Raw genomic sequence first — 12,125 nt, 5'->3', positions numbered from 1 at the left:
GCGCTCATGGCATGCTATAATTTAATACAGTTTTTAAATAGCAAATGGAGATTAATGGCCTGCGAAGGGTATGTTGGCTAATACAAAAAGGCCTAAAGGGACATAGCCCCACTAGAAATGACCTCTCTCTAACAGGTCAATAAAACTTAGCTTTTATTGTACTACATACTAAAATAGTTATTTTATGGGTTAAAAAATTAAAATGGCAATCCTTATTTGCCATAAATACATATATCGAATAAGAACAGACCGCTTTGTCTTGTGTGTGGAGCCAATGTAGCAATTAACACTTCCAGCATAGGCGTACGGTGCAGGGTGTGGGCTTGGGCCTTGCTTCAGAGATTGGAGTCGGCCAGTGCGACGAGCGCACTGTATACCCCATGACTCCCACATCTAGGACTTGCAGCCTAGAGGGAAGTACCGGTGAACCCCACTAGAGCCAGTGTAATGATCAGATGGGGACGGGTCTAGTACTGAGCGTGACGACTATGAAGTTGAGACATAAAGGCATTAATAGTCGTATAACTACTAGATAGCAATAGATGTGTATATAATAGAACAATGCATAGATATTGTATTTAGTCATATTGCTGTTTCATCATATACTGTTTTAACCTTGTTATTATTACCGGCAATATAGTACTTACTTGTATACAGAGTGGGCCATGTATATGGATACACCTAAATAAAATGGGAATGGTTGGTGATATAAACTTCCTATTTGTGGCACATTAGTATATGGGAGGGGAAAAACTATTCAAGATGGGTGGTGACCATTGAAGCCATTTGGATCCAACTTTATTTTTTCCAATGGGAAGAGGGTCATGTGACGCATCAAGCTTATTGAGAATTTAAAAAAAAAACAATGGTGTGCTTGGTTTTAACATCACTTTATTCTTTTATGAGTTATTTACAATTTTCTCTTTGTTTACAGCCATTGACATGTCGCAGAAGTTAAAACGTGAGGAGCGGATAGAAATTGTGTTGATGTCTAGTGAATGCAGTACCCGGGTCATTGCAGCAGATTTCAATGCAAGACACCCTATGCAAGAAAACGTTCACCATTCCCATCTGATTTCAGTGTATCTATATAAAAGGCCCACCCAAAAAAGTTTACCTCATCACTGAACATAATGTTCTGTGCAAACTGTGGGTCCTGTTCAAATTTTTGTTTTGCCCATTCTGCAAATTCAGCGCGCCGATCTGGGTCATCCTCATTGAGATGCTGCAGCAGCTGGATTTTGTAAGGGTGCCATTTGTGAGTAGCTAATATATAGCACAGACCAAAAGTTTGGACACACCTTCTCATTTAAAGATTTTTCTGTATTTTCATGACTATGAAATTTGTACATTCACACTGAAGGCATCAAAACTATGAATTAACACATGGAATTATATACTTAATTTCAGTTGTTTCACACTTTTTTGTTATGTCTTATATTCTAGGTTCTTCAAAGTAGCCACCTTTTGCTTTGATGACTGCTTTGCAAACTTTTGGCATTCTCTTGATAAGCTTCAAGAGGTAGTCACCAGGAATGGTGTTCTCTTCACAGGTGTGTATTATGGCAAGAAAAAAGCAGCTAAGTAAAGAAAAACGAGTGGCCATCATTACTTTAAGAAATGAAGGTCAGTCAGCCCAAAAAATTGGGAAAACTTTGAAAGTGTTCCCAAGTACAGTGGCAAAAACTATAAGCGCTACAAAGGAACTGGCTCACATGAGGAGCGCTGTTACTGTTATGAAAGGCAATTCAGTATCACAATGGACATGGAGGTCAGAGCACATACAGTGATCTGACAATAACCCAAAATAATAGAACGAGCTCTGAGACGTGGGAACTCTGCAGACCGCAATCCCTGATCCTCTCCAAACACAACTAGAGGCAGCCGTGGATTGCGCCTAAAGCTCCCTATGCAACTCGGCACAGCCTGAGAAACTAACTAGCCTGAAGATAGAAAAAATAAGCCTACCTTGCCTCAGAGAAATACCCCAAAGGAAAAGGCAGCCCCCCACATATAATGACTGTGAGTAAGATGAAAAGACAAACGTAGGGATGAAATAGATTCAGCAAAGTGAGGCCCGATATTCTAGACAGAACGAGGATAGGAAAGATAACTACACAAAACCCTAAAGAAAACCACGCAAAGGGGCAAAAAGACCCTCCGTACCGAACTAACGGCACAGAGGTACACCCTTTGCGTCCCAGAGCTTCCAGCAAAACAAATAGACAAGCTGGACAGAAAAAATAGCAACAAATAGCAAAGAAGCACTTAGCTATGCAGAGCAGCAGGCCACAGGAATGATCCAGAGAAACACAAGTCCAACACTGGAACATTGACAGGAAGCATGAATCAAAGCATTAGGTGGGGTTAAGTAGAGAAGCACCTAACGACCTCACCAGATCACCTGAGGAAGGAAACTCAGAAGCAGCAGTACCAGTTTCCTCCACAAACGGAAGCTCACAGAGAGAATCAGCCGAAGTACCACTTGTGACCACAGGAGGAAGCTCTGCCACAGAATTCACAACAGTACCCCCCCCCTTGAGGAGGGGTCACCGAACCCTCACCAGAGCCCCCAGGTCAACCAGGATGAGCCACATGAAAGGCACGAACAAGATCGGGAGCATGGACATCAGAGGCAAAAACCCAGGAATTATCCTCCTGAGCATAACCCTTCCATTTAACCAGATACTGGAGTTTCCGTCTTGAAACACGAGAATCCAAAATCTTCTCCACAATATACTCCAATTCCCCCTCCACCAAAACCGGGGCAGGAGGGTCAACAGATGGAACCATAGGTGCCACGTATCTCCGCAACAATGACCTATGGAAGACGTTATGTATGAAAAAAGAATCTGGGAGGGTCAGATGAAAAGACACAGGATTAATAACCTCAGAAATCCTATAAGGACCAATGAAACGAGGTTTAAACTTCGGAGAGGAAACCTTCATAGGAATATGACGAGAAGATAACCAAACCAGATCCCCAACACGAAGTCGGGGACCCACACGGCGTCTGCGATTAGCGAAACGTTGAGCCTTCTCCTGGGACAAGGTCAAATTGTCCACTACATGAGTCCAAATCTGCTGCAACCTGTCCACCACAGTATCCACACCAGGACAGTCCGAAGACTCAACCTGTCCTGAAGAGAAACGAGGATGGAACCCAGAATTGCAGAAAAATGGCGAAACCAAGGTAGCCGAGCTGGCCCGATTATTAAGGGCGAACTCAGCCAAAGACAAAAAGGACACCCAGTCATCCTGATCGGCAGAAACAAAGCATCTCAGATAGGTTTCCAAGGTCTGATTGGTTCGTTCGGTCTGGCCATTAGTCTGAGGATGTAAAGCCGAGGAAAAAGACAAGTCAATGCCCATCCTACCACAAAAGGCTCGCCAAAACCTCGAAACAAACTGGGAACCTCTGTCAGAAACGATATTCTCTGGAATGCCATGCAAACGAACCACATGCTGGAAGAACAATGGCACCAAATCAGAGGAGGAAGGCAACTTGGACAAGGGTACCAGATGGACCATCTTAGAAAAGCGATCACAGACCACCCAAATGACTGACATCTTTTGAGAGACGGGAAGATCTGAAATAAAATCCATAGAGATATGTGTCCAAGGTCTCTTCGGGACCGGCAAGGGCAAAAGCAACCCACTGGCACGAGAACAGCAGGGCTTAGCCCGAGCACAAATCCCACAGGACTGCACAAAAGAATGCACATCCCGCGACAGAGATGGCCACCAAAAGGATCTAGCCACTAACTCTCTGGTACCAAAGATTCCAGGATGACCAGCCAACACCGAACAATGAACCTCAGAGATCACTTTATTTGTCCACCTATCCGGGACAAACAGTTTCTCCGCTGGACAACGATCAGGTTTATTAGCCTGAAATTTTTGCAGCACCCGCTGCAAATCAGGGGAGATGGCAGACACAATTACTCCTTCCTTGAGGATACCCGCCAGCTCAGATAAACCCGGAGAGTCGGGCACAAAACTCCTAGACAGAGCATCCGCCTTCACATTTTTAGAGCCCGGAAGGTACGAAATCACAAAGTCAAAACAGGCGAAAAACAGCGACCAACGAGCCTGTCTAGGATTCAAACGCTTAGCAGACTCGAGATAAGTCAGGTTCTTATGATCAGTCAATACCACCACGCGATGCTTAGCTCCTTCAAGCCAATGATGCCACTCCTCGAATGCCCACTTCATGGCCAGCAACTCTCGGTTGCCCACATCATAATTCCGCTCAGCAGGCGAAAACTTCCTGGAAAAAAAAGCGCATGGTTTCATCACTGAACAATCAGAACCTCTCTGCGACAAAACAGCCCCTGCTCCAATCTCAGAAGCATCAACCTCGACCTGGAACGGAAGAGAAACATCAGGTTGACACAACACAGGGGCAGAAGAAAAACGACGCTTCAACTCTTGAAAAGCTTCCACAGCAGCAGAAGACCAATTGACCAAATCAGCACCCTTCTTGGTCAAATCGGTCAATGGTTTGGCAATACTAGAAAAATTGCAGATGAAGCGACGATAAAAATTAGCAAAGCCCAGGAACTTTTGCAGACTTTTCAGAGATGTCGGCTGAGTCCAGTCATGGATGGCTTGGACCTTAACAGGATCCATCTCGATAGTAGAAGGGGAAAAGATGAACCCCAAAAATGAAACCTTCTGCACACCAAAGAGACACTTTGATCCCTTCACAAACAAAGAATTAGCACGCAGGACCTGAAAAACCGTTCTGACCTGTTTCACATGAGACTCCCAATCATCCGAGAAGATCAAAATGTCATCCAAGTACACAATCAGGAATTTATCCAGGTACTCTCGGAAGATGTCATGCATAAAGGACTGAATCACTGATGGAGCATTGGCAAGTCCGAATGGCATCACTAGATACTCAAAATGACCCTCGGGCGTATTAAATGCAGTTTTCCATTCATCGCCTCGCCTGATTCGCACCAGATTATACGCACCACGAAGATCAATCTTGGTGAACCAACTAGCCCCCTTAATCCGAGCAAACAAATCAGATAACAAAGGCAAGGGGTACTGAAATTTAACAGTGATCTTATTAAGAAGGCAATAATCTATACAAGGTCTCAGCGAACCATCCTTTTTGGCTACAAAAAAAAACCCTGCTCCTAATGACGACGATGACGGGCGAATATGCCCCTTCTCCAGGGATTCCTTCACATAACTGCGCATAGCGGTGTGCTCAGGCACGGATAAATTAAACAGTCGACCTTTTGGGAATTTACCACCAGGAATCAAATTGATAGCACAATCACAATCCCTATGCGGAGGTAGGGCATCGGACTTGGGCTCATCAAATACATCCCGGTAATCAGACAAGAACTCTGGAACCTCGGAAGGGGTGGATGACGAAATTGACAAAAATGGAACATCACCATGTACCCCCTGACAACCCCAGCTGGACACCGACATGGATTTCCAATCCAATTCTGGATTATGGGCTTGTAGCCATGGCAACCCCAACACGACCACATCATGCAGATTATGCAACACCAGAAAGCGAATATCCTCCTGATGTGCAGGAGCCATGCACATGGTCAGCTGGGTCCAGTATTGAGGCTTATTCTTGGCCAAAGGCGTAGCATCAATACCTCTCAATGGAATAGGACACTGCAAGGGCTCCAAGAAAAACCCACAACGCTTAGCATATTCCAAGTCCATCAAATTCAGAGCAGCGCCTGAATCCACAAACGCCATGACAGAATATGATGACAAAGAGCAGATCAAGGTAACGGACAGAAGAAATTTTGACTGTACCGTACCAATGGTGGCAGACCTAGCGAACCGCTTAGTGCGCTTAGGACAATCAGAGATAGCATGAGTGGAATCACCACAGTAGAAACACAGCCCATTCAGACGTCTGTGTTCTTGCCGTTCAACTCTGGTCAAAGTCCTATCGCACTGCATAGTCTCAGGTTTAAGCTCAGGTAATACCGCCAAATGGTGCACAGATTTACGCTCACGCAAGCGTCGACCGATCTGAATAGCCAAAGACATAGACTCATTCAAACCAGCAGGCATAGGAAATCCCACCATGACATCCTTAAGGGCTTCAGAGAGACCCTTTCTGAACATAGCTGCCAGCGCAGATTCATTCCATTGAGTGAGCACTGACCATTTTCTAAATTTCTGGCAATATACCTCTATCTCATCCTGACCCTGACAAAGAGCCAGCAAATTCTTTTCTGCCTGATCCACTGAATTAGGCTCATCGTACAGCAATCCGAGCGCCAGGAAAAACGCATTGATATTACTTAATGCAGGATCTCCTGGCGCAAGAGAAAATGCCCAGTCCTGAGGGTCGCCGCACAAAAAAGAAATAATAATCAAAACCTGTTGAACTGGATCACCAGAGGAACGAGGTTTCAAGGCCAGAAATAACTTACAATTATTTTTGAAACTCAGAAACTTAGTTCTATCTCCAAAAAACAAATCAGGAATAGGAATTCTTGGTTCTAACATAGATTTCTGATCAATAGTGTCTTGAATCTTTTGTACTCTTGCCGAGAGCTGATCCACAAATGAAGACAGACTTCTAATGTCCATCGCTACACCTGTGTACTGAACCACCCAAATGTCTAGGGGAAAAAAAGACAAAACACAAAGCCAAGAAAAAAAAATGGTCTCAGAACTTCTTTTTTCCCTCTATTGAGAATCATTAGTACTTTGGGCTTCCTGTACTGTTACTGTTATGAAAGGCAATTCAGTATCACAATGGACATGGAGGTCAGAGCACATACAGTGATCTGACAATAACCCAAAATAATAGAACGAGCTCTGAGACGTGGGAACTCTGCAGACCGCAATCCCTGATCCTCTCCAAACACAACTAGAGGCAGCCGTGGATTGCGCCTAAAGCTCACTATGCAACTCGGCACAGCCTGAGAAACTAACTAGCCTGAAGATAGAAAAATAAGCCTACCTTGCCTCAGAGAAATACCCCAAAGGAAAAGGCAGCCCCCCACATATAATGACTGTGAGTAAGATGAAAAGACAAACGTAGGGATGAAATAGATTCAGCAAAGTGAGGCCCGATATTCTAGACAGAACGAGGATAGGAAAGATAACTTTGCGGTCTACACAAAACCCTAAAGAAAACCACGCAAAGGGGCAAAAAGACCCTCCGTACCGAACTAACGGCACGGAGGTACACCCTTTGCGTCCCAGAGCTTCCAGCAAAACAAATAGACAAGCTGGACAGAAAAAATAGCAACAAATAGCAAAGAAGCACTTAGCTATGCAGAGCAGCAGGCCACAGGAATGATCCAGAGAAACACAAGTCCAACACTGGAACATTGACAGGAAGCATGAATCAAAGCATTAGGTGGGGTTAAGTAGAGAAGCACCTAACGACCTCACCAGATCACCTGAGGAAGGAAACTCAGAAGCAGCAGAACCAGTTTCCTCCACAAACGGAAGCTCCCAGAGAGAATCAGCCGAAGTACCACTTGTGACCACAGGAGGAAGCTCTGCCACAGAATTCACAACAGAGCGCCCCAGGAAAGGTAGAAAAAGAGTCACCTCTGCTTCTGAGGATAAGTTTATACGAGTCACCAGCCTCAGAAATCGCAGGTTAACAGCAGCTCAGATTAGAGACAAGGTCAATGCCACACAGAGTTCTAGCAGCAGACACATCTCTACAACAACTGTTAAGAGGAGACTTTGTGCAGCAGGTCTTCATGGTAAAATAGTTGCTAGGAAACCACTGATAAGAACAGGCAACAAGCAGAAGAGACTTGTTTGGGCTGAAGAACACAAGGAACGGATATTAGACCAGTGGAAATCTGTGCTTTGGTCTGAGGAGTCCAAATTTGAGATCTTTGGTTCCAACCACCATGTCTTTGTGTGAAGCAGAAAAGGTGAACGGATGGACTCTACATGCCTGGTTCCCACCGTGAAGCATGGAGGAGGAGGTGTGATGGTGTGGGGGTACTTTGCTGGTGACACTGTTGGGGATTTATTCAAAATTGAAGGCATACTGAACCAGCATGGCTGCCACAGCAACTTGCAGCGGCATGCTATTCCATCCGGTTTGCGTTTAGTTGGACCATCATTTATTTTTCAACAGGACAATGACCCCAAACACACCTCCAGGCTGTGTAAGGGCTATTTAACCAAGAAGGAGAGTGATGGGGTGCTACGCCAGATAACCTGGCCTCCACAGTCACCAGACCTGAACCCAATCGAGATGGTTTGGGGTGAGCTGGACCGCAGAGTGAAGGCAAAAGGGCCAACAAGCGGTAAACATCACTGGGAACTACTTCAAGATTGTTGGAAGACCATTCCCGGTGACTACTTCTTGAAGCTCATCAAGAGAATGCCAAGAGTGTGCAAAGCAGTCATCAAAGCAAAAGGTGGCTACTTTGAAGAACCTAGAATATAAGACATAATTTCAGTTGTTTCACACTTTTCTGTTAAGTATATAATTCCACATGTGTTAATTCATAGTTCTGATGCCTTCAGTGTGAATGTACAATTTTCATAGTCATGAAAATACAGAAAAATCTTTAAATGAGAAGGTGTGTCCAAACTTTTGGTCTGTACTGTACGCCGAAGGGATGTTTGACTTATGCCAGATCGGAGCACTGAATTTGCAGAATTGGCAAAACAAAAATTTGAACAGGACCTCGGTTTACACAGAACATTATGTTCAGTGATGAGGCAAACTTTTTTGGGTGGGCCATTTATATGGATACACCTAAATCAAATGGGAATGGTGACAGTTTTCTTGCGTAGGGGTGTCTTGCATTGAAATCTGCTGCAATAACCCACTGTATTCACCAGACATCAACACAATTTCTATCTGCTCCTCGTGTGTTAAACTCTGCGATATGTCAATGGCTGTAAACAAAGAGAAACTTGTAAATAACTCATGAAAGAATAAAGTTATGTTAAAACCATGCACCCCATTGCTTTTCTTGTGAAATTCTCAATAAGTTTGATGTGTCACATGACCCTCTTCCCATTGGAAAAAATAAAGTTGTTCCAAAATGGCTGACTTCAAAATGGCCGCCATGGTCACCAACCATCTTGAAAAGTTTTCCCCCTCCCATATACTAATGTGCCACAAACAAGAAGTTGATATCACAAACCATTCCCATTTTATTTAGGTGTATCCTTAAACATGGCCCACCCTGTATTTACAGTTGAAACCAGAAGTTTACATGCACTATATAAAAAGACACATATGCATGTTTTTCTCAATATCTTTCCCGTTTTAAGTCAAATAGGATTACCATTAATATTAATATTTGCCAAATGCCAGAATAATGGGAGAGACAGAATGTTTTATGGCCTTTTTATTACTTACTGCAAAGTCAAAAGTTTACATACATTTCATTAGTATTTGGTACCATTGCCCTTAAACTGAATGACTTGGGTCAAACATTTGGGATAGCCTTCCACAAGCTTCTCACAATACTTGGTCGGAATTTGGGCCCATTCCTCCTGACAAAACTGGTGTAACTGATCCAGGTTTGTAGGTCGCTTTGCTCGAACCTGCCTCAACTTTGCCCATAAATTTTTAATAGGATTGAGATCTGGGCTTTGTGATGGCCACGCCAAAACATTGACTTTGTTATCCTTAAGCCACTTTGTTATAATTTTGACAGTATGCTTCTGGTCATTGCCCATTTGGAAGACCAATTTCTACCCAAGCTTTACCTTCCTGGCTGATGTGTTGAGATGTTGCTTCAGTACACATAATCTTCTTTTCTCATGATGCCATCTATTTTGTGATGTGCACCAGTCCCTCCTGCAGCAAAACAACCTCACAACTTAGGCTTCAAAGTTTCTCCCTTTTTCCTCCAAACGTAATGATGGTCATTATGCCCAAAAGGTCTTTGTTCCTATGTATATTTGCAAACATTAATCTGGCTTTTTTATGTTTCTTTTTGAGTAATTGCTTCTTCCTGGTAGAGTGGCCATGTATATACAGTACTCGTGTCAATGTAGATGTTGACACAATCTATCCAGCTTCCGTTATCATCTTCACAAGGTATTTTGCCTTTGTCCTTAGGTTGATATGCACATGTCGGACCAAAGCACGTTCATCTCTGGGAGACAGAACCTATCTCCTTTCTGAGCGGCATGATGGCTGGACATTTCCTTCATGTATATTCCTGCGCATAGTTTTTTGTACAGATGAAAAAGGCACCTTCAGGTATACAAGTCAATGTCTATCTCTAGTTTTTTATTACCTATATTCCATGTGGCTGCTCTCATATTACTCTGTCAGCAGAAATAGCTCTTAGAACATGGCAATGCAAAAATTTCTTTTTGCAAAAAAATTTTTTTTTAGTGTTTAGAGTTTAATTTAGCAGCCAAACAAATAAAAACTTAGATAAATCTATTATTGCTGTAATCACAGCGACCCAAAGAATAAAGCCATCTAATCACTTATACTGTACGGTGAATGGAGTTAAAAATAAATAAAACCAATTCTTGACCTGCTGTTGATTTGTTCATTCTGCATTCCAAATATCTGCCTCACATTTATCCTGCGCTCTACGCTGAGTTCTTCCATTTTGGTTTTCAAGTAATTCTCTGAAATACGTGATACAGACAGAATACCCAATGAAAGATTCCCTATAATGAGGCATATGGAGACACTGTGGATGACCTCTGTCTATGATCCGGTGGTGTCCATCTTTTTAAGCGTGCATAAGGAGTGGTCAGTCACAGTTTTCTGCACCTCTGAAAAGAAGGAGACAGCTGAACAGAGTCTGCATGGAGTCCAGAGTAACTCGGTGGCCTCATTATAGTGAATGAATCTCTCAGGGGTTTCATCTGAATCATGTCATTAGAGATTTAGGTGGAAACCTCAATGTAAGTGCTCACCACAGAACACAGAATAAATGTTATCCAAAATGTTATATAAAATATTTCTGATAAAAGCTTCAACTCAATCCACAATAAAAGCAAGTCCCCACTCAGGTCCATCATTTGTCAATGAAAATATAGGGGGCTTCCATGTTACTGGTAGGACAAAGGCTCTGGAAAAGTACTATGGCTCCTAAACCCCAAAAGAAATCTAGCAAATTCTGAACTCCCAAACCCAAAGGCACCTCTCCCTTGTGAACCCCAGTGTCTAAACCACATTCAGTGTCCCAGTGTTTGGCATTTCTGTAGGTATTAGAGTCTGCTTAATTTATGGGGTCCATGTCTCCAGAAGCATGAGCTGGGCACTACAATATATGGGCAGTACAATAGTAGATTTGCATTTTTTACTCAGGAACATCCACTGTTGCCTGTATCTGGAAAACACCCATGGAGTCAAAATCATCATTACACCTGTAGACAAACTGCCAGAGGAGTGTACTTTCCAAAACGTGGTCACTTGAGAGGGGATTCTGATCTTCTGGCACTTAGGGACTCTGTATATGGAGTCTGAAAACTATTCTACATTAATTTAGTCTTTGAGAGTAAAATAGCGCTCCTTCCCTCCCATGTCTAGCTGTGTGACTAATCAGTCACATATGGGGTATTGCCAAGTTCAGCATATATTGTGTGACAAATTTTGGTGCCATTTTTATCCATATCTCTGTGTGAAAATATAAAATCTGGTGCTAAAGCTAAATTTTTGTGGTAAAAATATAACTACCCAGGAGAAATTGCACAACAAATTGTGTGTCCATTATCTTACCTTACTGTTTTGAAAATGCTAAATTTTTTGGCTGAAGTAATATTTTTCTCAGAAAAATTAAAATTTTCATTAATTCCTTCCACATTGCTTTAATTCTGGTGAAGGCACTAAAAGGTTAATATACTTCTTGAATGTGGTTTTAAGCACTTTGAGGGGTGTATGGAATTTTCTGTCACATAGGCCCTTCAAATGGGACTGACTAAAGAGGCTTTAATTGATTTACTGGTGGGTGCTAGCCAGACCATCTCCTCCCAGATGTCTAACAGACAAACACTGGAGACGGGGATCCCCACCCCAAAAAGCCAGTGGGTGGTGTGGTACGAAGAAGAGATGGTGGTTCTGGGCCCAAATGTCTCTCAGGAGTATAAGGAGGAGGCTGCTCAACAGACACAGCAGAGACAAGAAGCAATGAAGCATGAAAGAGGGAGTAATGTGATTA

This window comes from Ranitomeya imitator, chromosome 5 (assembly GCF_032444005.1).
Source record: "Ranitomeya imitator isolate aRanImi1 chromosome 5, aRanImi1.pri, whole genome shotgun sequence".
Lineage (NCBI taxonomy): Eukaryota > Metazoa > Chordata > Amphibia > Anura > Dendrobatidae > Ranitomeya > Ranitomeya imitator.
The sequence above is the reverse complement of the archived record's forward strand: the minus strand, read 5'-3'. Positions refer to the sequence as shown.